General features: G+C 46.6%; 1 long non-coding RNA gene across 1 annotated transcript in view; it reads right to left on the bottom strand.

Annotated features, from left to right (window-relative positions):
- Nucleotides 1-11,258: 11,258 nt before the first annotated feature.
- Nucleotides 11,259-27,666, bottom strand: part of LOC143959451 (uncharacterized) — a 35,123-nt gene continuing 18,715 nt past the window's right edge. Inside the window, exon 2 of the long non-coding RNA XR_013270237.1 lies at nucleotides 11,259-11,428. This is a non-coding gene — a long non-coding RNA (uncharacterized LOC143959451). The remainder of the gene's footprint in view (nucleotides 11,429-27,666) is intronic.

Below are 27,666 nucleotides of genomic sequence, written 5' to 3'. Positions count from 1 at the left end.
TTTGACTTATGCCCATAGCATGTGTGAGCAATATATCATTTAGTGACAACTTTGTGCAAAAAAAAAAGTTTGTAATATTCCCGCAACTTGTGGCAAAATATAAAATATTCCATGGACTCAACATGCCTCTTAGTAAATAGCTTGGGGTGTCTACTTTCCAAAATGGGGTCATTTTGGGGGGTTTTGTGCTATTTTGGCATTCTATGGCCTTCGAAACTGTGATAGGTAGTGAGGAGTGAAATCAAAAATTTGCACCCTTAGAAATCCTGAAGGTGGTGATTGGTTTTCAGGGTGCCGTGCGCGACTAGACTCCCAAAAAGTCCCACACATGTGGTATCCCCATACTCGGGAGAAGTAGTGGAATATATTTTGGGGTGCAATTCCACATATAACCATGGCATGTGTGAGCAATATATAATTTAGTAACAACTTTTTGTAAAAAAAAAATTTTTTTTTTTTGTCATTATTCAATCCCTTGGGACAAAAAAAAAATATTCAATGGTCTCAACATGGCCCTCAGCAAATAGCTTGGGGTGTCTACTTTCCAAAATGGGGTCATTTGGGGGGGTTTGTGCCATCTTGGCATTTTATGGCCTTCAAAACTGTGATAGGTAGTGATAGGTAGTGAGGAATAAAATAAAAAATGTATGCCCTTAGAAATCCTGAAGGCGGTGCTTGGATTTCGGGGTCTCGTACGCGGCTAGGCTCCCAAAAAGTCCCACACATGTGGTATCCCTGTACTCAGGAGAAGCAGCAGAATGTATTTTGGGGTGTCATTTCACATATGCCCATAGCATGTGTGAGCAATATATAATTTAGTGACAACTTTGTGCAAAAAAAAAAGTTTGTAATATTCCCGCAACTTGTGGCAAAATATAAAATATTCCATGGACTCAACATGCCTCTCAGTAAATAGCTTGGGGTGTCTACTTTCCAAAATGGGGTCATTTTGGGGGGTTTTGTGCTATTTTGGCATTTTATGGCCTTCGAAACTGTGATAGGTAGTGAGGAGTGAAATCAAAAATTTGCACCCTTAGAAATCCTGAAGGTGGTGATTGGTTTTCGGGGTGCCGTGCGCGACTAGACTCCCAAAAAGTCCCACACATGTGGTATCCCCATACTCAGGAGAAGTAGCGGAATATATTTTGGGGTGCAATTCCACATATTACCATGGCATGTGTGAGCAATATATCATTTAGTGACAACTTTTTGTAAAAATTTTTTTTTTTTTTGTCATTATTCAATCCCTTAGGACAAAATAAATAAATATTCAATGGGCTCAACATACCCATCAGCAATTTCCTTGGGGTGTCTACTTTCCAAAATGGGGTCATTTGGGGGGGTTGTACTGCCCTGCCATTTTAGCACCTCAAGAAATGAGATAGGCAGTCATAAATTAAAAGCTGTGTAAATTCCAGAAAATGTACTCTAGTTTGTAGACGCTATAACTTTTGCGCAAACCAAAAAATATACGCTTATTGACATTTTTTTTACTAAAGACATGTGGCTGAATAAATGTTGCCCTCAATGTATGACTAAAATTTAGTTTATTCGATTTTTCTTATAACAAAAACAAGAAAATATCTTTTTTTTTTCAAAATTTTCGCTCTTTTTCCATTTATATCGCAAAAAATAAAAATCGCAGAGGCAATCAAATACCATCAAAAGAAAGCTCTATTTGTGGGAAGAAAAGGACCCAAATTTCGTTTGGGTGCAATATTGCATGACCGCGCAATTACCAGTTAAAGCAGCGCAGTGCGAAATTGTAAAAAGACCTCTGGTCCTTAAGGTGTTTATTGGTCCGGGGCTGTAGTGGTTAAGGCTTACCTGTAGGTCCAAGAAATATCTCCTAAATCTACACGGTTTAGGAGATATTTGCCGAAAGACAGGCACCGCTGTCTACAGAGCATGCGCCGTAGACAGCGGCGCGCAGGCACACTGAGCGTGCCGCAGTTAACGACGATATGCCACGAGTGGCGGCTCCCGTGCGCATGCGTGAGAGTGACGTCATCACGGCTCCGACGAATGACAGCGCCGGAGCAGCGAGACCCACCAAGAAGATGGAGGCTCCGGACTACAGGGGACAGCGGTGACTTCGCTGGCTCCTGTGTCAGGTAAGTGACACATAATGGACTACTATGCGATGCATAGTAGTCCATTATGCTTTACCTTTGCAGGGAATCAAAGAGGAAGTAAACCCATCAGGGTTTACTTCCTCTTTAAACATTTCCCCTCTATTACTATTCTGATGACAACCCAACATTTTAGATTTTAATAAATTTTCAGTGATAACTGTAAACATGACAAATACAACAGGTGAATCTCCCTAATAGGGGGAAAGGAAGCAGTAAAAACCTGACAGATGTTCTAATCGCTCTCCACTCCATCAATTACTAAATAAATGTTGCCTTTAGTTACACTACTGCATAGCAGAACTGCAGTCTGCAATTCTACCAGCAGAGGGCAGGGCTGTATAAGTTTTACTCTGTTAGTATTGCAAGTTAAAGGATCTCAAGATTACAAAATAATGTTTAAAGCGGGAGTCCGCCGGGACTCCGCGTTTTTTTTTTTTAAAAGCCAGCAGCTACAAATACTGCAGCTGCTGACTTTTAAAATAGTGACACTTACCTGTCCAGTGCGCCCGCGATGTCGGCACCCGAAGCGGATCTTTAGATCGTCACTCGGGTGCTGCCGCCGCCATCTTGGGTATGGGAATCAGGAAATGGAGCCTTTCGGCTTCATTTCCCGGTTCCCTACTGCGCATGCGCGAGTTCCGCTGCGCAATAAGGATGGTCCCCGCTGCCTCTGGGATCTGTGTGTTTCCCAGCAGGCAGCGGGGCACTTGCGGAAGGGGGCGGGCACTTGCGGAAAGGGGCGTAATCTATGCCCCTTTCCGCAGAGAGCTATCCCGGAAGTGGGTGCAGTTACCTGGATTATCCAGGTAACTGCACCCCCCTCCCCCCTGAAAGGTGCCAATTGTGGCGCCAGAGGGGGGGAGGATTCCGATGAGCGGAAGGTCCATTTTAGGGTGGACCTCCGCTTTAACCACTTTCAGACCGGACCATTTTGCTGGTAAATGTAAAAGGTCTTTTTACACTTTGGTACTGCGCTGCTTTAACTGGTAATTGCGCGGTCATGCAATGTTGTACCCAAACGAAATTTGCGTCCTTTTCTTCCCACAAATAGAGCTTTCTTTTAAAGGTATTTGACTGACTCTGCGATTTTTATTTTTTGCGATATAAACGTAAAAAGACCGCAAATTTTGAAAAAAAATGATATTTTCTACTTTTTGCTATTAGAAAAATCCAATAAACTCAATTTTAGTCATACATTTAGGCCAAAATGTATTCAGCCACATGTCTTTGGTAAAAAAAAAGTCAATAACTGTATATTTATTGGTTTGCGCAAAAGTTGTCACATCTACAAACTAAGGTACGTTTTCTGGAATTTACGCAGCTTTTAGTTTACGACTGCCTATCTCATTTCTTGAGGTGCTAAAATTGCAGGGCAGTACAAAACCCCCCCAAATGACCCCATTTTGGAAAGTAGACCCCCTAAGGAAATTGATAAGTGGCATGTTGAGCCCATTGAATATTTTATTTTTTTGCCTCAAGCGATTGAATAATGACAAAAAAATTTTTTTTATTTTTTTTTTTTACACAAAGTTGTCATTAAATTATATATTGCTCACACATGCTATGGGCATATGTGAAATGACACCCCAAAATAAATTCTGCTGCTTCTCCTGAGTACGGGGATACCACATATGTGGTACTTTTTGTAAGCCTAGCCGCGTACGGGGCCCCGAAAACCAAGCACCGCCTTCAGGCTTTCTAAGGGCGTAAATTTTTGATTTCACTTCTCACTACCTATTACAGTTTTGAAGGCCATAAAATGCCAAGATGACACAAAACCCCCACAAATGACCCCATTTTAGAAAGTAGACACCCCAAGCTATTTGCTGAGAGGCATGTTGAGTCCATGGAATATTTTATATTTTGCCACAAGTTGCGGGAAAATTACAAACTTTTTTTTTTTTTTACACAAAGTTGTCACTAAATGATATATTGCTCACACATGCTATGGGCATATGTGAAATGACACCCCAAAATAAATTCTGCTGCTTCTCCTGAGTACGGGGATACCACATATGTGGGACTTTTTGGGAGCCTAGCCGCGTACGGGGCCCCGAAAACCAAGCACCGCCATCAGGCTTTCTAAGGGCGTAAATTTTTGATTTCACTTCTCACTACCTATTACAGTTTTGAAGGCCATAAAATGCCAAGATGGCACAAAACCCCCACAAATGACCCCATTTTAGAAAGTAGACACCCCAAGCTATTTGCTGAGAGGCATGTTGAGTCCATGGAATATTTTATATTTTGCCACAAGTTGCGGGAAAATTACAAACTTTTTTATTTTATTTTATTTTTTCACAAAGTTGTCACTAAATTATATATTGCTCACGCATGCCATGGGCATATGTGAAATGACACCCCAAAATAAATTCTGCTGCTTCTCCTGAGTACGGGGATACCACATATGTGGGACTTTTTGGGAGCCTAGCCGCGTACGGGGCCCCGAAAACCAAGCACCGCCTTCAGGCTTTCTAAGGGCGTTACAGTTTTGAAGGCCATAAAATGCCAAGATGGCACAAACCCCCCCCCCAAATGACCCCATTTTGGAAAGTAGACACCCCTAAATTTACGGGTACACTAGTGAGACTAGGTAATAAATGGCGGGTGCCCTGAAACTATAAAAAAATAACTAACCAACCAGCGTCACCTGTAACAGTTATATGGTGATCACTGGTGAAAGGGTTAACTAGGGGGCAATCAGGGGGCTTTATGCGGTAGTATATGGGGGTCCCTGGCGCTATAAAAAGCTGTGGCGAACCTAAATACCTACCTGCCTAACTAGTGTCACCCGTGACACTAATACAGCAATCAGAAAAACGATCGCTTATTAGGCTGGGTTCACACTGGAGCGATGCGGGAACGCCACGAATCCGCGGCGGGTTCCCGCATCGCATGCCTCCCGGCGGCAGTTCACACTGCCCTATGCGAAATGCTGGGAGTGTCAGTGAAATGTTAATGACACCCCCAGATCAGTTCGCATATCGCAGTGCGATCTGCAAACTCGGATCGCATGGTGTGAACACCCATGCGATCCGATTCTGCTGCGGACCAAAAAAAGGGTCCCGTGCGAGTTTGCGGCGAGTGTGGCGGGTGCAACGCGAATTCAGCCATACTATCTGTATGGCTGAACTCGAATCGCACAGAGATCGGATGTGATTTGCACTGCAGTGCGGTGCGAATCACATCCGTTCTCATAAACCACTGCAATGTGAACCCAGCCTTAGTGACACTGGCGACGGGGGGTGATCACGGGGTTAAACCTTTATTGGGGGGGTTAGGGGGGTACCTTAGAACTAAAGGGGGCTAACCCTAACTGCCCTAACAGTTATTACAGTCACAAATGACACCCGCCGGGTGATCAGGGGGTTAAACCTTTATTAGGTAATAAATGGCGGGTGCCCTGAAACTATAAAAAAATAACTAACCAACCAGCGTCACCTGTAACAGTTATATGGTGATCACTGGTGAAAGGGTTAACTAGGGGGCAATCAGGGGGCTTTATGCGGTAGTATATGGGGGTCCCTGGCGCTATAAAAAGCTGCGGCGAACCTAAATACCTACCTGCCTAACTAGCGTCACCTGTGACACTAATACAGCGATCAGAAAAACGATCGCTTATTAGGCTGGGTTCACACTGGAGCGATGCGGGAACGCCACAAATCCGCGGCGGGTTCCCGCATCGCATGCCTCCCGGCGGCAGTTCACCCAGCCCTATGCGAACTGCTGGGAGTGTCAGTGAAATGTTAATGACACCCCCAGATCAGTTCGCATATCGCAGTGCGATCTGCAAACTCGGATCGCATGGTGTGAACACCCATGCGATCCGATTCTGCTGCGGACCAAAAAAAGGGTCCCGTGCGAATTTGCGGCGGGTGCGGCGGGTGCGGCAAATGGCTGAACTCGAATCGCAGAGATCGGATGTGATTTGCACTGCAGTGCGGTGCGAATCACATCCGTTCTCATAAACCGCTGCAATGTGAACCCAGCCTTAGTGACACTGGCGACGGGGGGTGATCACGGGGTTAAACCTTTATTGGGGGGGTTAGGGGGGTACATTAGAACTAAAGGGGGCTAACCCTAACTGCCCTAACAGTTATTACAGTCACAAATGACACCAATGCAAAAAAATAAAAAAAATGCATTGGTGTCACTGTGACTGGGGGGGGCAGGGGTAATTGGGGGGGTGATCGGGGGGTAAAGGGGGGGTGTGAGTGTGCCTGGCATGTTCTACTGTGAAGTGTCGTGTTGGTGCAACTCACCGATCCTCTCTCCTCGGTGCCGGAACGAAAAATACCGACACGAGGAGAGATTACATCACTTCCTCTGCCTGTGTTTACATTACAGGAGAGGAAGTGATGTCACGAAGGATTTCCATTCGTCGGGAGCGATTGCGAGGGGGTGGCCATGAATGAATGGCCGCCCCCTCATCCCGGATCGCTCCCGAACGAATACCGACCGCCGCAGGCACCGGGGGGCCCCCCACCCGCGGGAAGGCAGGGACTTATATATACGCCCATATGCCTGCCCGTGCCATTCTGTCGATGTATATCGTCGTGCGGCGGTCGGCAAGTGGTTAAGTGCTGGTTCACACTACCGCAATGCCAGACATTGCATGTAATTCGCAGCGCACTGCTGTTCATGTTACATGCGATGTCTGTGCGGGTGCGATGTCAGCCATACAGATAGTATGGCTGATATCGTACTGCTTTCGGTGCAAACACGCACAGGACCCTTTTTTCTGTTCGGACCAGAATCGGATCGCATATGTGTTCACACATATGCGATCCGATTCATGTCCGAACTGTCAGTTCGCAGTGTGATATGCGAGCTGAAATGGGGGTGTCGTTAACATATAATGACACCCCCCAGCAGTTCGCATATGGCAGTGTGATTCGCAGGGTTCTCGCATCGCACTAGTCTGGACCGGCACTTAGGCTCGTTTCACTCTACTGCGATACGGGAACCCTGCGAATCCACTGCGGGTTCCCACATCGCATGTCTCCCGGCGGCAGTTCACACTGCCCTATGTGAACTGCTGGGAGAGTCAGTTAAAAGTTAATGATACCCCCAAATCAAATTCGGACAGGAATCGGATCGCATTGGCGGTCCTGTGCGAGTTTGGTCCAAATGCGATGCAAATTCAGCCATACTATCTGTGTTGCTGTAATCGCATCATACAGAGATCGCATGTGATTTGCACTGCAGTGCGAATCACAACCGATCTCGGACATCGCACCGGTGGGACCCGCCCCTCATTGCTTTACAGGTTGTCTCTTTCCAGAGAACCTTTGTAAGACCATATTTCTTAGTTTAGCCCAAATTCCATTAAATGTCATATTTTACCAACAGATTTCCCATCCATTCAAATAAAATGTCATCTTTTTATGACTTTCTAGGAGAGGAAACTGGAGGCTCCGAATGTGAAAAGAGGCTTTTTTTGGCATTGCCCAGAATCCCTTTCCGTTTTGTAGAGGGTTCCTTGTACATTATTGCCTTTTATTTTAATTATATTTTATTTAAAAAATGTTAGTTATTTTAAAATTATTTCAGTTTAATTTTGATGACACAAGCCTTTGTTTCTGGTACAAAACCTGCTGAATATACATTTTAAATTAAAGTGGAACTAAAGCCCTATAATAATAATGAAAAGTACGCGGGGCGTAGAAAGTTTTTGGCAGAAGAGACTTGCAAAGTTTATTCCTGACCCCGGGTTTTTTATTTACTAAAAGTATGTATTTATGCACCAACAATTAATACAGCACTTAGGATATTTTTGTACATTCACATCAGCCCCTGTCCTCAGGAGCTTACAATCTAAGATTCATATCTCAGATGTACACTATATTACAAAAAGTATTGGGACGCCTGCCTGTCTTAGTCTGTAAGGTTCAATATTGAGTTGGCCCACCTTTGCAGCTATAACAGCTCCAACTCTTCTGTGGGCTGTCCACAAGGTTTAGGAGTGTGTCTATGGGAATGTTGAACCTCTCTTCCAGAAGCACATTTGTGAGCACAGGCACTGATGTGGACGAGAAGGCCTGGCTCGCAGTCTTTGCTCTAAGTCATCCCCAAGGAGTTCTATCGGGTTGAGGAAAGGACTCTGTGCAGGCCAGTCAAGTTCCTCCACCCCAAACTCACTCACCTGTATCTTTATGGACCTTGCTTTATGCACTGGTCCAAATCATTTGGTGGAGTGGATATTAGGGTGTAGGGTTGTTTTTCAGGGGTTGGGCCTGGTCCCTTAGTTCCAGTGAAGGGAACTCTTAATGCGTCAGCATACCAAGACATTTTGTACAATTTCATGCTCCCAACTTTGTGGGAACAGTTTGGGGATGACCCCTTCCTGCTCCAACATGACTGCGCACCAGTGTACAAAGCAAGGTCCATAAAGATACGGATGAGTGAGTTTGGGGTGGAGGAACTTGACTGGCCTGCACAGAGTCCTGACCTCAACCGATAGAACACCTTTGGGGTGAATTAGAGTGGAGACTGTGAGCCAGGCCTTCCCATCCAACATCAGTGCCTGACATCACAAATGCGCTTCTGGAAGACTGGTCAAAGATTCCCATAGACACCCCTAAACCTTGTGGGCAGCCTTCCCAGAAAAGTGGAAGCTACAAAGGGTGGGCCAGCTCAATATTGAACCCTACGGACTAAGACTGGGATGCCATTAAAGTTCATGGGTGTGTAAAGGCAGGTGTCCCAATACTTTTGGTAATATAGTGAATATACAAGTATACATACTTGTGCCAGTTAACCTACCATATGATCTTGAAGCTCACACAAGCATATGGAGAACATACAAACTCCATGAAGGTAGAGCCATGAACCACTGTGCTGTCCTGTATGTCTTATATGTCTTCATAGTGGGCTACCCTGTGAGGCCCCTTTCACACGGGACGGATCCGTAATGATCCGCCCCGTGAACATCCGCTTGCTCAGCGGAGATCGCTCCGTTTATCCCCGCTGAGCCGGCGGATGACAGGGCGGTCCCTGCACACCGCCCTGTCAGATCTCCGCTCTCCTCTATGGGAGATCGGATGAACATGGGCCGTCTGTCCGTGTTCATCCGATCCGCTCTGCAGAAGGATAGAAAAATAGGATTTTCCTCCGTCTGCAGAATCGGACCATAGCGGAGACGGATGATATCGGGTCATAGGGATGCATGTATGTCCGTATTTCATCCAAAATTGTCCGCATGTGTGAAAGGGGCCTAAGTGGCATGTGGAAGACCCATGTTTTTTATACTTCTTTTTAGACATGACTCAAAAACAAACAAACATTATATAGTCTGTTATGAGAGCTAACTAAAGCTGGTCATACATGGCTCCAATGTTGGCCGATTTGACTGAGCTCATCTCTGTCTCTCTTCTTTCTCCTCCTATCAATAGGCTTCTTGTCAGTACATGAATTGTGAAGCCCTCTTTTCAGGGGGGTTATGAGAAATGACCCTCCCCAAATAGGATATTGCAATACAACTGTGGGGAAAAACCAGAACCTTCGCTAAGGCTAGATTCACATCTATGCAGGTTGTGGTTGATGTGCTTTTCCAGCACGTTTTGTGGTGTGTGTTTTATATGTTCTTTGCTTTCTTTTTTGTGTAACTTTGATTCCCTCATTACATCAGGTGTCTCCAGCCAGCGGAGTCCCCCTATACATCAGGTGCCCCCAGCCAGCGGAGTCCCCCTATACATCAGTTGTCCCAAGCCAGCGGAGTCCCCCTATACACCAGTTGTACCGAACCAGCGGAGTCCCCCTATACACCAGTTGTCCCGAGCCAGCGGAGTCCCCCTATACACCAGTTGTCCCGAGCCAGCAGAGTCCCCCTATACATCAGTTGTCCCGAGCCGGCGGAGTCCCCCTATACATCAGTTGTCCCAAGCCAGCGGAGTACCCCTATACATTAGGTGTCCCCAGCCAGCGGAGTGCCCCTATACATCAGTTGTCCCCAGCCAGCGGAGTGCCCCTATACATCAGTTGTCCCCAGCCAGCGGAGTGCCCCTTGCATCAGGTGTCCCCAGCCAGCGGAGTGCCCCTATACATCAGTTGTCCCCAGCCAGCGGAGTGCCCCTTTGCATCAGGTGTCCCCAGCCAGCGGAGTGTCCCTATACATCAGTTGTCCCCAGCCAGCGGAGTCCCCCTATACATCAGGTGTCCCCAGCCAGTGGAGTCCCTCCTTACATTAAGTGTCCCCTCAGGTGTGGGCCGCAGGTGATTTGGCCTCCGCCCAATTACAGATGACCAGCTGAAGGGAAGAACCAAAAGGCAGAGCCTGGGTTCAGCCTCTTCTTTCTTCCTCACGATAGCTGGTCTTCAGTAAAATGGCAGCCGGCAGAGACATTTTATTAGTGCCGGTGTTCTGTCCAAAAATGTCCACCTATGGAACAGTGTCCGCTGTGTACTGCGCAGGCGCAGCGCTTGCACAGTATGGAGCACAAGGAGATTCGGAAAATTTCCAAGGATGAACGGCTCCTGCGCCATGAGTCCAGGTGTAAGCCCCACCATCCAAGTGGACATAGGGCTGCACATAGTTAGAGGGACCCTTGCGGGCTTGTGTCGCTCGCCACGCTTCGGGCACGGCCTCGCTTTGCTCGGCTCTTTTTTATTCTAACTATGTCCACTCCACTTGGATGGTGGGGCTAGAACCTGGACTCACGACACAGGCGCCGTTCATCTTCGGATCTTTTCAGAATCTGCTTGTCATGTGTACTGCGAATGCGGACACTATCTGACAGGACACCGCCGCAGCCTCTAGTGGGAAAAAAGATTTAGACCGGGACATTTCCCAGGAAACTGTAAGACCGGGACAAAGGTCTAAATCCTGAGAATTTCCCAGGACAGTTGGCGAGTATGCTCTTCTGGCTTGTAGCATGGATGGGACATTTGGCTGAGACTTTCTCTCTCTCTCTCAATTTCCAGGGTTTCGAAGCCAACAACTCCAGGGCAGGAAGTGCATACATAATATATTACACATGCATAAAGAGAGCATTCCCTAAGACACAAAGTTCAATAGGACTTTAATGGTACCACACCAAGAAAAAATCTCCAAGTAAAAAAACAACTTTTATTGTCTATGTTCAGTAAAAACATCCTAAATAAGGCACCAAGTTAAACACATAATACAAAACTGTACACTTTAAATCAAGGTGAGGACAATTATACAACATGTTATATAAATGCCGTCATACATTTTTAAAGATTCCACTCATAGCGTCTTGAATATGTTCTCGACACGTTTTGCAGGGCAGAGTCTGTTTCTTCAGGAAGACAAACTGATGAAGTAGAACTGTCTAAAGACATAAAATATGGACATTAACTTCTTGCAAAACAATTATGAAGGAAGTATACAGTGCATGTATAAATACAAAATAATATGATTGTCACAGTGGTAACAAAAATGTGAAGGACGACCTGCTGTATAAGGACTGCAAGATGCTGATATAAATATCTAATGCTCAACAAACACTCCTATAGAGTTTGTATGGCATTAGTGTGGGCGTCAGACCGGCATCAATGAGCTTTAGTCTGGGCATTTGACAGGCATTTTACAAGCATTAATGAGGAGTTAAAAATGCTCCCCAAACACCCTTTGGGCAGTTTTGAAGCATTTGATGAACGTTAAAACTGCTCCACAAATGCCTATTCCATTACAGTAAATGAACAAATCTTAATGCCCTGCAACTGCCTACCAGAGCATTTACCATAGACTTGAATGGGGGGCGTTGAAAAGGCTTCAAACACCTCCTGACTCGACATGAGGCTTCAATTTTGAAGCAACAGGATGCTATCGCTTAGTGTGAACAGCACTATATATCTATTGTATCTTGTGCATAGGCATTTGGGGGGCTTTTTAAAACGCCTCTCAAACACCTGCTCTTAATGCCAGTGTGAACTCAGCCTAAGGCAAATTCAGGTAAGTACACAGCTTAAAAAAAAAGAAAACATATATGGGCTGGCCCAAGACATTGTGCTGCCTGGGTCCAGGAATGAAATGCTGCCCAGCCCACCTACCCCCCCCCAAAAAAATCACACCCACCAAAAGCCCCCACAACCATTATTTTATATCATGGCAATGAAAATTAAAATGTAATTTATCAGGAAGTAAGATTTACATGCAACAGTGGTGGGGGAGTTCAATCAAATGCAATGGTGGTTGGGGGGTTTAGACACAGGCAGGGGGGGCGGGGGGTTTAGGCACAGGCAGGGGCAGCGGGGGGGTTTAGACACAGGCAGGGGCAGCGGGGGGGGGGTTTAGACACAGGCAGGGGCAGCGGGGGGGGTTTAGACACAGGCGGGGGGGTTTAGACACAGGCGGGGTGGCGGGGGGTTTAGACACAGGCAGGGGTGTTTAGACACAGGCAGGGGGGAGGTTAGACACAGGCAGGTGTGGGGGGGGTGGTTTAGACACAGGCAAGGGTGGCAGAGGGGATAGACACAGGCAGGGGTGGCAGAGGGGATAGACACAGGCAGAGGTGGCAGAGGGGATAGACACAGGCAGAGGTGGCAGAGGGGATAGACACAGGCAGAGGTGGCAGAGGGGATAGACACAGGCAGAGGTGGCAGAGGGGTTAAGACACAGGCAGGGGTGGCAGAGGGGTTAAGACACAGGCAGGGGTGGCAGAGGGGTTAAGACACAGGCAGGGGTGGCAGAGGGGTTAAGACACAGGCAGGGGTGGCAGAGGGGTTAAGACACAGGCAGGGGTGGCAGAGGGTAAGAATCAGGCAAGCACCCTGACTGCCATTTGGTATCAGGATGAAATCAGAAATCATTATCAGACCCTACGCTGGTGCAGTGGGTTCTGGGTTCCTCCTGGTGTATGACAATGCCCGGCCTCATGTGACAAGAGTATGCAGCCAGTTCCTGGAGGATGAAGGCATTGATACCATTGAATGGCCCCCACAATCGCCTGACCTAAATCCAATAGAACACCTCTGGGACATTATGTTTCGATCCATCCAACACCGCCAGGTTGCACCTCAGTCTGTTCAGGAGCTCAGTGATGCCCTGCTCCAGATCTGGAAGGAAATACCCCAGGACACCCCAAGACACCATCTGTCGTCTCATTAGGAGCATCCCCAATGTTATCAGGCATGCATACAAGCATGTGGGGGCCATACAAAGCAATGTAAGGGGTGTGATGGGAGATCAATTCACTTTGGTGAGATTTCCTGTTGCCTCTCCCAGACAAAATATGAAGGGAACATTTTCTTAGTAGCAAACTTTTAGAAAAAATACCAGATATGGGTTAAGTACCCATTCACATCGTTGTCACTTGTCATACGAATTTGACAGATCCAAAATCGCATGACAAGTCGCACCTTGTTGACAATGGAACTGATCGAATGGGTGCGTCTTCGACTTTGAGGTGCCTCGCCGATTTGAAATAGAAGTTCCTGCACTATTTTTTGCGATTTCAGTTTTGCACTTGAAGTTGCGATGACCTGCAGCTTTGAAATCTATTTCAAAGTTGGATTCGGTGTGTGAACGGGGGCTTAACCCTTTCCTACTCCATAAAAAAAAAAAAAAACGACCTTTTACTTTTGCAAACACTATGGGTCGATTTACTAAAGGTAAATAGTCTGATCACTGTGTCACTCCTTAGCTTACTGAATGTGGTGAAGCTCTGTTGACCTCCATAATCCAATCATGTGAAAGTATAAATACTGATTTTTCGACAGATTTTCACCACATTCACTAAGCTAAGGACAATTTCCCCTGTAAATTCACACACAGTAAATTCAATTTCTGGGGATGTTTTGTACTCGAATGGTGTACTGAACTCCTCCAACATTCCATCCTGCAGGGGAAGAGGTCTGACTGGCAATTTTAGGGGAAAAAAAGAGAGAAGACAGGCGCTAATCACTAGAAAGGGTTTCGGCGCTGATTGTGTGTTGAATCGCGGGAGCCACCACTAAAGGCACAATTGCCGCTAGAAATGGCACTCAGTATACCTGCGTGCCGTTGTCTACAGTGCGTGCGCCGTAGACAGCGTGACTGTCTTTTCCACACGGTTTAGGAGATATTTCTTGCACCTACAGGTGAGCCTTAATCTAGGCTTATCTGTAGGTAAAAGTGGTTTGTAAGGGTTTACAACCACTTTCCACCAAATCCCGTACCTGTACATCATTTGGCTTCAAGTGGTTATATTGGGGTGATATGCAACTGCAGACATCACCCCGGTACCGTTTTTTAGAGCCAACCGTCCCTTCCTTGTAATAACAACCGATGCGGCTAAGCAGCGGAGAGAACGTTCCCCCTCCCCGCCTTCCGCAGCTCGCCCGTCCCACCAGGAGGCCCAAGCGACCAGCCGCCACGTCTGCCGGCAACCCGGACAAAACTGGAATCGTCTTTGATCGGGTCTCGTATATAGTAACCTGGAAGTGATGGCATGACATTACTTCCACTTTACTGGAGTCTTAACCACTTGCCGACTGACTCACGCACATATATGTCGGAAAAGTGGCTCGTTACCGCAAAATCCCCTTTAAGAGGCCGCATGCTGCACCACTGGGGACCCGATGCACGTGGCCGGTGGGCAAAATCGCTGCCACCCACGCACGATCACAGGCACGAGTGCCAGAACAAGGATTTGTGTGTGTAAACACACAAATCCCCATTTTGTCAGAAGAGAGACAGATCGTCTGTTCCTACTAAGGCGGAACAGCCATATGTCTCCTCCTCTAGTAATTCCCATCCCCCATACAGTTAGAAACCCACACAAAGAACACAGTAATCAGTGTTTTTTTATAACATTGATCGCTGTATAAATGCCAATGGTCCCATAAATGTGTCAAAAGTGTCCAATCTGCCCACCGCAATGTCGCAGTCCCATAAAAAATAAAAATAAATAAAAATCGCAGAGCACAGCTATTACTAATAAAAATAAAACATAAAAATAATACAAGCATTTAAAACCACTGTTGTTGACATTTGGAATGCTTTTAAGTGCAAAGGAGGACCCCAGATCCCCCCATAATAATACCTGACACATGCCTATTGGTGTCATAAAGGATGTTTACATTCATTGTGACGGCAACATAAGTGATTTAAAAAAATAATTTAATTAAAGCGATGGTGTCAAAATAAAATAGTATAAATAATTAGAAAAAAAGCGTACGTTGGTCCTGAACACACACAAAACAATCATTCCACACGTGGGGAATCGCTGCGAATGTCAGATCATGGGCAGGAATTCTAGCACTAGACCTCCTCTGTACATCTAAAGTGGTAACCTGTAAAGGCTTTTAAAGCATTGCCTATGAATAGTAAAATTTATGTTGTTTGTCGCCGTTGTGCGGGCGTGTGCAATTTTAAAACGTGACATGTTTGGTATCTATCCAATCAGCGTGACATCATCTTTTATATTTAAAAAAAAAATTGGGTTATGTATTGTGTTTTTTCACAATAAAATGTAAAAAGGTGTAGTCTCTAACCCCCCCCCCCCCCCAAAAAGCTGCGTTTGAAAAAACGCTGCACAAAAACCATGTGACATAAACAATGGCAAAACCCACCAACCTCACTGTGCAGAGACGGACCCCTCAGAGTCCCACTCTCCTCTATGGGGAGATTGGATGAAAACGGACCACCTCTCCGCCAGATGGATGGTGGTCCTGGATTTGGTGGACAGGATCAGATTGGATATCGGAGGATGTCAGCAGACGTGTGTCCACTAACATCCACCATTCCATAGAGGTGAATGGATGGTCTGATCAGATCCACCTGAATAACAGACAGGCCGACCTGATCGCACAGCCTGTGTGAAAGGGGGCTTAAAGTCACAACAATATCCTCCTTATTCAACAAATTGAATCCATACATATCCCCCATTTAATCACTTCAGTCCCGGAAGGATTTACCCCCTTAATGACCAGCCCACTTTTTGCGATACGGCACTGCGTTATTTTAACTAACAATTGTGCGGTTGTGCGACATTGTACCTAAAAAAAATGTATGCCCCTTTTTTCCCCCCACACATAGAGCTTTCTTCTGGTGGTATTTGATCACCTCTGCGGTTTTTATTTTTTTCTCTAGAAACAAAAAAAGACCAACAATTTTGAAAAAAAAAATATTTTTTACTTTCTGCTATAAACATATCTAATCAAAAAAACAACATTCATCAATTTAGGCCAATATGTATCCTGTTACATATTTTTGGTAAAACAATCCCAATTAGTATATATTGATGGTTTGCGCAAAAGTTATCACGTCTACAAACTAGGGGATAGATTTAGGGACTTTTTTCTTTTTTACTAGTAATGGCGGCGATCAGCGATTTTTAGCAGGATTACGACATTGCGCTGGACAAATCTGACACTAAGGCTGCTTTCACACTGGGGCGGTATTCAGTGCTAAAAATAGCGCCTGTGTAATGCCTGAAAAAAACCGGCCCCTTTAACTCCAGTGTGAAAGCCGGAGGGCTTTCACACTGGAGCGATGCGCTGGCAGGACGGTGAAAAAAGTCCCGCTAGCCGCATCTTTGCAGCGGTGAAGGAGCGGTGTATTCACTGCTCCTACCAATTGAAATCAATGGGACACCGCGGCAATACCGCCGGCAAAGCGCTGCTGCAGCGGCGCTTTGCGGGCGGGTTTAACCCCTTTTCGGCCGCTAGCGGGGGTTAAAACCACCCCGCTAGCGCCCGCACACCGCCGCTAAAACAACGGTAAAGCGCCGCTAAAAATAGCGGCACTTTACCGCCGACGCCGCTCCCGCTGCACTGTGAAAGCAGCCTAAGTGACACTTTTTGGGAACCAGCGACACCAATACAGTGATCAGTGCTAAAAAAATGCATTGTCACTGTATAAATGACACTGGCACGGAAGGGGTTAACATAAGGGGCAATCAAAGGGTTAAATGTGTTCCCTAGTTGTGCTTTCTTACTGTGTGGGCTGACACTAGATATAGAGAGAGATCGGTGTTCCTGATTAGTAGGAATCACACATCTCTCTCTTCTTCTGTGACAAAACGACGGACTGCCTGGTTTACAAACCACCGTTCTGTTGTTCCTCTGAACGATCGCGGACCCGCTGATTAGGTCCTGCTGTGTCCAATCACAGTGGGAGCGGGTTGCACGCACGTGCCCCAGACCAGGAAGTGCAAACAAAGTACAGGTATGTTGTTTTTGTGCAGCCGGGCCGCCCTGCGGCAGTAAATGTGTGGTGGGCCATTAAGTAGTTAATGGTCCTGGGAAATTTTTCATGAAATTATCTCTCATTGTGTGTTTCTCTGCCTCCTTACCATCCTCATCCTCCTTGAGCTCCTCAACCTCTCCTTTCCCTCTCACACCCATTTCTTTTAAACAAGCAGTGCATATTATATTAGTTGCAATCATGTGTGAGCAAAAAATAAAAGAAAAGAATTTGGAGGGGGCTGAGAGCCACAGAGGATATTTTTTGAGTTAAGAATACATATTTGAAAAGATGGTGTTAAAATCAGAGTTTAGTGTCACTTCTAAGTAGGACTGGGGAAAAAATCTATTTAAATCTTGAATCGAGTTGAGAGGTCAAATCGATTCAAAATTTAAAACAAATTGATTGTTTTAGATTTTTTTTTCACCAACCCGCCAGTCCTGAGGTGCTCCGGACAGGAGTTTTTAGGCGAGGCCATGGCTTCGGCCTAGTCCACAAGGCCGGAAGCCAAGGACTAGGCCGGAGCCTCGGCCTCGCCTAAAAACTCCTGCCCACAGCTCCTCAGGACTGTCCATCAAAAAAAACCAAAAAAAACAAACTTGATTTGAATCGTGAATCGAGTTTTTTTTTTTTAAATCGCCCAGCTCTACTTCTAAGCCTCTTACACAATAATCGTTTTTTTTGTTCTACGCGGCGGGCTAAACAAAGAAAAAAAGAAAACTGACAATTTAGGGGGAGCCGCTGTACTATCAATGCAATGTTAGTACGGCGATCTCTCCTGCTGTGTGATTCTGTTGTGCCAGGGGAACAGCCCACCCACCAGAACACTCCGGTCAGCACTGAATGGGAGTCGCTCAGCAGACCTCTTTCAGTCATAACCCTTCCAGAGAAGCTGGCTAAAAGAACAGCTTGTCGGATTGGCTGCAGTACACACGGGCCGAACGAGCCCGACATTCACCCGTGTGTACGAGGCCTCAGAGTCCCCTTCACATCCAAGTATGAAATCATTTGGCTACAACACAAGCAGTAATACAATCATTGCATTTTTTTATTCAAAATTATTATTAATATTAAACATTTGAGAGTCTATTGTTATTCTCTCTATTGTTAATAAGAGAATCCATTTATAGTAGAATAAAATCCACCAGAAAAACTGAATCTGAGCTTTTATACAATCGACCCGTGATAATGCGATTCTATTACACTACTGTGCAAATGAAGACAATTAGAGAGAATAGAGCATTGTGCAGCACATGTCAGAAGAAACATGCAATAATAATTCTGCCCATACGGCTTCAGTTCACAGATAGGACAATTAGGGCCGTTCACACCACAAAAACACATTCCAGATCTGTTCCGGATGTGTTTCTGCATGTGTGTCTTTAGTGCATTTTTGGATACATTCCTGATGCTTTTTTTTTCTTTTTTTCAGTGTAATGGGATCCGGTGCGTTTTTGATGCACTACAGTGCATTTTTCATGCATTTTACCGCGTTCCAGTACAGGAAAAATGCAATACTTACATTTTTTTTTTCTGGAACTGGAAAGCCCCGGAACTGACCGCACTGGTGTGAAATATGCCATAGAAAACCATATAAACTACTTTCCATGCGTTTTTGATGTAGAAAAAAATGCACTGGACTGCATGTGGTGTGAACAACCAGCTATGAGTGACTCCTGTATTGTACAGCCGCTCAGTACCTGGGAAGGGAGACAAGCACTATTGCCCGTTGTCAGCTGACATGGCAGAGCAGCTATAGGATCTGGAAGGATCCCGACCATATTGTTGGGATCCACCCAGCTGCCTGAATCTCAATCCACGAGTAAGGCCTGGTTCACACCTGTGCATTTTTTAGTGCGTTTTTAGTTTTGCAGAAACACACTACAGTATGGCTATAGTTCACATCCTTGCGTTTTATGTTACATTTCCTTATTTAGGGCCACATGCAGTCCAGTGCATTTTTTTTCTGGAATCAAAAACGCATGTAAAGTAGGTTATATAGTTTTTAACCCTTTCATGACTAAGTCTATTTTTGGCATCTTGTGTTTACAAGTTAAAATCCATACTTTTTGTTAGAAAATAACTTGGAACCCCCAAACATTATATATATTTTTTTTGCAGAGACTCTAGAGAATAAAACGGCGATTGTTGCAATATTTTATGTCACACGGTTTTTGCGCAGCAGTGTTTTAAACGCAACTTTTTGGCAAAAGGGACACTTTCATGAATTTAAAAAAAAAAAAAAAACAGTAAAATTAGCCCAGTTTTTTGCACAATGTGAAAGATAATGTTACGCCGAGTAATGAGAGACCAAACATGTCACACTTTATAATCGCACGCACTCGTGGAATGACGACAAACTACGGTACCTAAAAAATCTCAATAGGCAACAATTTAAACATTTTTTTACGGTTACCAGGTTAGAGTTACAGAGGAGATCTAGTGCTAGAATTATTGCTCTCGCTCTGACGATCACGGCGATACCTCACATGTGTGATTTGAACACCGTTTACATATGTGGGCACGACTTACGTATGCGTATCGCGGGGACGGAGGGCGCTTTAAAAAAATGTTTATTTTTTTATTTATTTTAAAATTAATAAATTGTTTTTTAAAAAAAATAAAAATTTTGATCACTTTTATTGCTGTCACAAGGAATGTAAACATCCCTTGTGACAGTAATAGGTGGTGACAGGTACTCTTTATTGAGGGATGGAGGGTCTAAAAGACCCCCCATCCCTCCTTTACACGTCAATGTATTCAGATCGCCGAAAACGAAGATTCTGAATACTGTATATTTTTTTTTAAAACCGGCGCCATTGGCAGCCGAGTAAACGGGAAGTGACGTCATGATGTCGCTTCCGTGTTTACAATTAGGAGACTGGAATGAAGCCGCTTACTGCTTCATTCCAGTCCCTCCCCAGCTGCTGGAAGCGGCGGATGTGAGATCGGTGCTCCTGATTGAACGGGAGCACCGGTAAGAGCGGCGGGAGGGGGGGGGACGTCCCCTCCCAATCCTCCGGCATAACAGCCGAGCGGCTTTTAGCCGCATCGTTTGTTATGGTTGGATAGCCGATCGCCCGCTCTGCAAAACGGTACCGGAATGATGCCTGCAGGTGCGGGCATCATCCCGGTATAACCCCCGGAAGCCGAGTACGCACATCTGTGTACGCTCGGCGGGAAGGGGTTAAGAAGAACACGCTGCATTTTTCCTGCACTGGAACACTGTAAAAAGAAACAAAAAAACACTGGAATGCACCTAAATGCACTAAAACACACATATCCGTATTTAGGGCCAGTTCATATCATAGAAACGCAGTTCGGATGCGTTACAGATCCTTTTCGGCATGCGTGTTTTTGATGCAATCCAGGTCATTTTTTCTACCTCTTTTTTCTTAACCTTAAATGTGTGTTTCAGTGCGTTTTTGGTGCATTTAGTTGCATTCCAGTGCGTTTTTGGCATGTTTTACAGTGTTCCAATATAGTCAAGTGCAGGAAAAGTTTTTTCTGGAACTGGAACACTGTAAAATGCACCAAAAACGCACTGAAACACATATGTTCTTATTTAGGGCCAGTTCACACCACATGCAGTCCTGTGCGATTTTTCCTACATCAAAAACGCATGGAAAGTAGGTTATATGGTTTCCTATGGCATAGTTCACACCAGTGCGGTCAGTTTCAGGGCTTTCCAGTTCCAGAAAAAAAAAAGTAGAACACGCTGCATTTTTCCTGCACTGATCTGTATTGGAATGCTGTAAAAAGCATCAAAAACGCACTGGAACACACATGTCCTTATTTAGGGTTAAGAAAAAATGGGAGGGAAATGCACTGGACTGCATTAAAAATGCACCAAAAACGTGCATGCAGAAAAGCATCTGGAACGCATCCGGACTGCGTTTCTATGGTGTGAACTGGCCGTAAGGACCTGTGTGTTCCAGTGCATTTTTGATGCGTTTTACAGTATTGCAGCACAGTCCAATGAAGGAAAAATGCAGCATGTTCTATTTTTTTTCTGGAACGCACTGGAAATGCAAGCACTGGTGTGAACGATGTCATTGAAAAGCATATAACCTACTATCCATGCGTTTTTTAGGCAGAAAAAAATGCACCGGACTGCATGTGGTGTGAACTGGCCCTTTACCATTGGTCATTGGATCCGACTACAACTGAGAGCAGTGAAGAATTGGGGTGAAGGGTGCGATGCCCCCGAGCATCCATTGGGTGAGGAGGGGGCATCCAGGGACAGAACAGACACAGACTGCCGAAGCAGCTCCGTCTGTCTGGAAACTCCCCAGGGGGTGGTAGGTCTGCCCACAGCTCCCCGGGCACCTCGGGCACACACTACTTGTTTGGTATATTGCACTCCGCTTCTCTGCTAAGGCAGGAATACAGAGGGGGCGGTAATATCACTCCGCCTGACACTGCCGCACTATAGAAGCCGCATCGGCTGATGCGCCGGCTGTTCTCTGTGTGGCCGGCGTTTCCGCTGCCAATAAACAGTCCCACATCTGATAGTCGGCTCGGCAAGCCGAGGTGTCGATCAACCAGTCACTGTGTGGCGATCGACGGGTTGCCAACCCCAGCTATAGAGGGATATGCATTCTTCATATTTCATGTCTGAGGTTTACAAACACTTTTACCCCCCCCCCCCCCCATCATTAGTGGTCATGGAAGTGTCATGTGACCATCCCTGTATTAGGGGTCTGGGGCAGTGAAAGTCCCCTCCCCCTCCTATTTCTAGTCATAGCAGCCCCCTCTATGTATATGGGATGGAGGACAGGAAGTGTTACTGAATGATCACCATGGTGACCAGGAAATATAATGCAGATCTGAGGGCTGCTACTCTGCAATATATTACATTTGTTTTATATCATCAGAGGGGGGAGGGGGGTCAGCTTACACATTATAGGGGCCTCAAGTCCGCCCTCCCCTCCCCCACACCCCCTCTTATCCAGCAATGATGAGGGGGATTAGGAGGCACAGACTGGGGGGGGGGCAGATGAGGGGTGATGGGGGGCTCCAGCTATGTCTGCCCCCCCTCCCCCGGATATTATCACCTCTACAGCCGGCTATATACTCCCCATTACACCTCAGAGCTCACCTCACACCACAGAGCGCACATAGTACATTCTGTCAGACCTACCCCCCACCTACTTACCTCCCCCCCACCGCCTTCTCCTACCTACCCCCGGCTCTCCTCCCCTCTGTACTCCTCACCTGTAAAGCTCTGCTCTCCTCACTCACCAAAATTCCCGGATTGGGTGATTTCTTCAGCTTTCCCAGCAAATATAAACTCATATCAATTTCTCATACACAACCATTAGCCAAGATGGCGCCCAACTCCCACTCTCCTCACTGCACAGCCTTCAGCTGATTGGACAGGGACATAGTGGTATGCAAATTAGCTATGGGAAAACGGAGACTGCCACCTAGTGACAATTTTAAAGAATTAAACCCTTAAAAAACCCATTAGAATGTAATGAAATGTGAAATGAATGTAATGATATAAGATGTAGATGTGTACAGTGTTGTATGATGACATATGGGCAACAAATACGATGCTGTGAGGTCACCATAAGATGAATGATAGGCGCTTACTAGAGGGGGATGAGGCTGAGCCTGTCTCAGGTCACTTCTCATTACGAGTTGCTGAGTGCGGTTGCTCTGAGCTGTTGCTCTGCGATCTCACAGCGTTTGACTGCTTTTCCTTGTGACTGACTGCGATTTTATCGATTTTAATTGATAGTTATCGCTATTTCTACCATCTTATTGCTAATTATAATATTATTATTAATATTATAATTTTTTAGCCTTTTTCAGGTATAAAAGGCACCCTTATACCATCGGGATGCGTCGTCCTTCTCGTCCCGGATCCCGGCAGAGGCGTTCTCGTCAGGATGGCGGAGAGTCACCCATCGCCCATCGGACGAGGTCTAGAGCCCGTCGGAGGAGACAGGAGGACCATAGGAGCCGTTCTCCTAGAGACCGCGGCAGAGCTCCTCAACAACCCCCATCACCACCGCCACCCATCCAGCCGGGTGGTGAGGACCAGCTGACATGTTCCATTTGTTTAATAGATTTTCAAAATGGAGAAGACATTACGACTCTGCCCTGCAGTCACCAATTCCACCTGGAATGCATCCAGCGATGGGCGCAGCAGAGCAGGACCTGTCCTCTGTGCCGGGCTGCTGTTCCCCGACTGCCCCGCAGACTGCCCGCTGATGCCCCAATCACCTTGGAAGAAATGCTCAACTACTGGTTTGACATTCGTGTTGATCCCAATGGTGCTCCATATCTGTTTCTAATCCCCATTGTGTGACACATTTTCTTTTTATATACATTACATGAAGTGGTGTAGTACTAGTTCAGGGGTCTCCAAACCTTCTAAGGAAAGGATCAGTTTACTGCGGGAGGAATAGTGCCCCGTTATTGGAGTCTGTGGGAGGAATAGTGCCTAATTATTGGAGTCAGTGGGGGGAATAGTGCCCCATTATTGGAGTCAGTGGGGAAATAGTGTCCAATTATTGGAGTCAGTGGGGAGGAATAGTGCCCCATCATTGGAGTCAGTGGGGGAAATACTGCCCCATTATTGGAGTCAGTGGGAGGAATAGTGCCCCATTATTGGAGTCAGTGGGGGGAGTGGTACCCCATTATTGGAGGCAGTGGCAGGAATAGTGCCCCATCATTGGAGTCAGGAGGGGAATAGTGCCCCATTATTGGAGTCAGTGGGGGAAATAATGTCCAATTATTGAAGTCAGTGGGGGAATAGGGCCCCATCATTGGAGTCAGTGGGGGGAATAGTGCCCCATTATTTGAGTCAGTGGGGGGAATAGTGCCCCATTATTGGAGTCAGTGGGGGGAATAGGGCCCCATTATTGGAGTCAGTGGGAGGAATAGTGCCCCATTATTGGAGTCAGTGGGAGGAATAGTGCCCCATTATTGGAGTCAGTGGGAGGAATAGTGCCCTGTCATTGGAGTCAGTGGGAGAATACTGCCCCGTCATTGGAGTCAGTGGGGGAATAGTGCCCTATCATTGGAGTCAGTGGGGGAATAGTGCCCCATTATTGGAGTCAGTGGGGGGAATAGTGCCCCATTATTGGAGTCAGTGGGAGGAATAGTGCCCCATTATTGGAGTCAGTGGGGGAATAGTGCCCCATTATTGGAGTCAGTGGGGGGAATAGTGCCCCATTATTGGAGTCAGTGGGGGAATAGTGCCCCATTATTGGAGTCAGTGGGGGGAATAGTGCCCCATTATTGGAGTCAGTGGGAGGAATAGTGCCCCATTATTGGAGTCAGTGGGGGGAATAGTGCCCCATCATTGGAGTCAGTGGGGGAATAGTGCTCCATTATTGGAGTCAGTGGGGGGAATAGTGCCACATCATTGGAGTCAGTGGGGGGAATAGTGCCCCATCATTGGAGTCAGTGGCAGGAATAGTGCCCCATCATTGGAGTCAGTGGGGGAATAGTGCCCCATTATTGGAGTCAGTGGGAGTAATAGTGCCCCATTATTGGAGTCAGTGGGGGAAATAGTGCCCCATTATTGGAGTCAGTGAGGGGAATAGTGCCCCATTATTGGAGTCAGTGGGGGGAGTGGTACCCCATTATTGGAGGCAGTGGCAGGAATAGTGCCCCATCATTGGAGTCAGTGGGGGAAATAGTGCCCAATTATTGGAGTCAGGAGGGGAATAGTGCCCCATTATTGGAGTCAGTGGGAGGAATAGTGCCCCATTATTGGATTCAGTGGGGGAAATAATGTCCAATTATTGGAGTCAGTGGGGGAATAGGGCCCCGTCATTGGAGTCAGTGGGGGGAATAGTGCCCAATTATTTGAGTCAGTGGGGGGAATAGTGCCCCATTATTGGAGTCAGTGGGAGGAATAGTGCCCTGTCATTGGAGTCAGTGGGAGAATACTGCCCCATCATTGGAGTCAGTGGGGGAATAGTGCCCTATCATTGGAGTCAGTGGGGGAATAGTGCCCCATTATTGGAGTCAGTGGGGGGAATAGTGCCCCATTATTGGAGTCAGTGGGAGGAATAGTGCCCCATTATTGGAGTCAGTGGGAGGAATAGGGCCCCATTATTGGAGTCAGTGGGGGGAATAGTGCCCCATCATTGGAGTCAGTGGGGGAATAGTGCTCCATTATTGGAGTCAGTGGGGGGAATAGTGCCCCATTATTGGAGTCAGTGGCAGGAATAGTGCCCCATCATTGGAGTCAGTGGGGGAAATAGTGCCCAATTATTGGAGTCAGTGGGGGAAATAGTGCCCCATTATTGGAGTCAGTGGGAGTAATAGTGCCCCATTATTGGAGTCAGTGGGGGAAATAGTGCCCCATTATTGGAGTCAGTGAGGGGAATAGTGCCCCATTATTGGAGTCAGTGGGGAATAGTGCCCCATCATTGGAGTCAGTGGGGGAATAGTGCCCCATCATTGGAGTCAGTGGGAGGAATAGTGTCCCATCATTGGTGTCAGTGGGAGGAATAGTGCCCCATGATTGGAGTCAGTGGGGGGAATAGTGCCCCATTATTGGAGTCAGTGGGGGGAATAGGGCCCCATTATTGGAGTCAGTGGGAGGAATAGTGCCCTGTCATTGGAGTCAGTGGGAGAATACTGCCCTATCATTGGAGTCAGTGGGGGAATAGTGCCCCATTATTGGAGTCAGTGGGGGGAATAGTGCCCCATTATTGGAGTCAGTGGGAGGAATAGTGCCCCATTATTGGAGTCAGTGGGGGGAATAGTGCCCCATCATTGGAGTCAGTGGGGGAATAGTGCTCCATTATTGGAGTCAGTGGGGGGAATAGTGCCCCATCATTGGAGTCAGTGGGGGGAATAGTGCCCCATTATTGGAGTCAGTGGCAGGAATAGTGCCCCATCATTGGAGTCAGTGGGGGAAATAGTGCCCAATTATTGGAGTCAGTGGGGGAATAGTGCCCCATTATTGGAGTCAGTGGGAGTAATAGTGCCCCATTATTGGAGTCAGTGGGGGAAATAGTGCCCCATTATTGGAGTCAGTGAGGGGAATAGTGCCCCATTATTGGAGTCAGTGGGGAATAGTGCCCCATAATTGGAGTCAGTGGGGGAATAGTGCCCCATCATTGGAGTCAGTGGGAGGAATAGTGTCCCATCATTGGTGTCAGTGGGAGGAATAGTGCCCCATGATTGGAGTCAGTGGGGGGAATAGTGCCCCATCACTGGAGTCAGTGGGAGGAATAGTGCCCCATCACTGGAGTCAGTGGGAGGAATAGTGCCCAATCATTGGAGTCAGTGGGAGGAAGTGATCCATCATTGGAGTCAGTGGGGAATAGTGCCCCATCATTGGTGTCAGTGGGGGGGAATAGTGGCCCATTATTGGAGTCAGTGGTGGGAATATTGCCCCATCATTGGTGTCAGTGGGAGGAATATTGCCCCATCATTGGAGTTGGTGGGAGGAATAATGCTTCAAGGGCAGGATAAAAGCAAGCAAAGGGCCACATCTGGCCCCAGGGCTGCAGTTTGGTGACAACTGTAAGGCCCCTTTTACACGACTGACCCGCTTGGATCCATTTTCAGTCAGATCTGAGCCGGCCACTCATTGACTCATATGGGCAGGCGGATGTCAGTGAAGATGTGTCCGCTGACACCCACCTGCCATCCGACCTGACAAGATCTGCTCAAAACAGACAGATGGCGATATGTTTGCCATCCGTCCAGCGGATCAGATGGGATTGGATGAGAACGGTTACGCAGTCCATTTTCATCCGATGTGCCCATAGAGAACAGCGGGGCTCTGATAGGTCCATCCCTGCACAGGGAGCGGAGACAGACCTGTCATCTGCCGGCTCAGCGAGGATCAACGGAGCGATCCCCCACTGAGCTAGCGGAGCCCATCCATCCGATTCGTCCCGTGTGAAGGGGGCCTAATAGTTAAGGGTTTGAAAAAAATGTATAGAAAATGTATACATGTAAATGTATAAATATTTAACATCTTTCCTCTATACAGCATACTTCTAGCAGTTTTATAGTAATTGATGTTTTGAGAAAAAAAACAAAAAAAACAAAAAAAAAATTGTATGAATGTATAAGTATAGTAATAACAGATATTTTCTTTTTAGACTGGGTATTTTTATAAAAAAAAAAAAAAAAATACTAAACATGCCTATACTTACCTGCTCTATGCAATGGTTTTGCACAGAGCAGCCCCTCTGGGTACCCCCCACTGGCACTCCAGGACCCTCCTCTTCATCAGGTGCCCCCACGGAAAGCCGCTTTCCCTGGGGGCACCTGTGCGTGCTCACTCCCGAGACTCGCTGCTGCATCTATTGACACAGAAAGCGGGACTCTGGCCACCGCGCACCCACATGTCATCGGATTTGATTGACAGCAGCTGTAGCCAATCGCTCCCACTGCTATCAGTCTGTCCAATGA

This window comes from Lithobates pipiens, unplaced genomic scaffold, assembly GCF_037356315.1.
Source record: "Lithobates pipiens isolate NorthernLeopardFrog02 unplaced genomic scaffold, aLitPip1_a1.2 Scaffold_75, whole genome shotgun sequence".
Taxonomy (NCBI): domain Eukaryota; kingdom Metazoa; phylum Chordata; class Amphibia; order Anura; family Ranidae; genus Lithobates; species Lithobates pipiens.
Note: the sequence above shows the minus strand (reverse complement) of the source record. Positions and strands in the feature narration are given on the sequence as shown.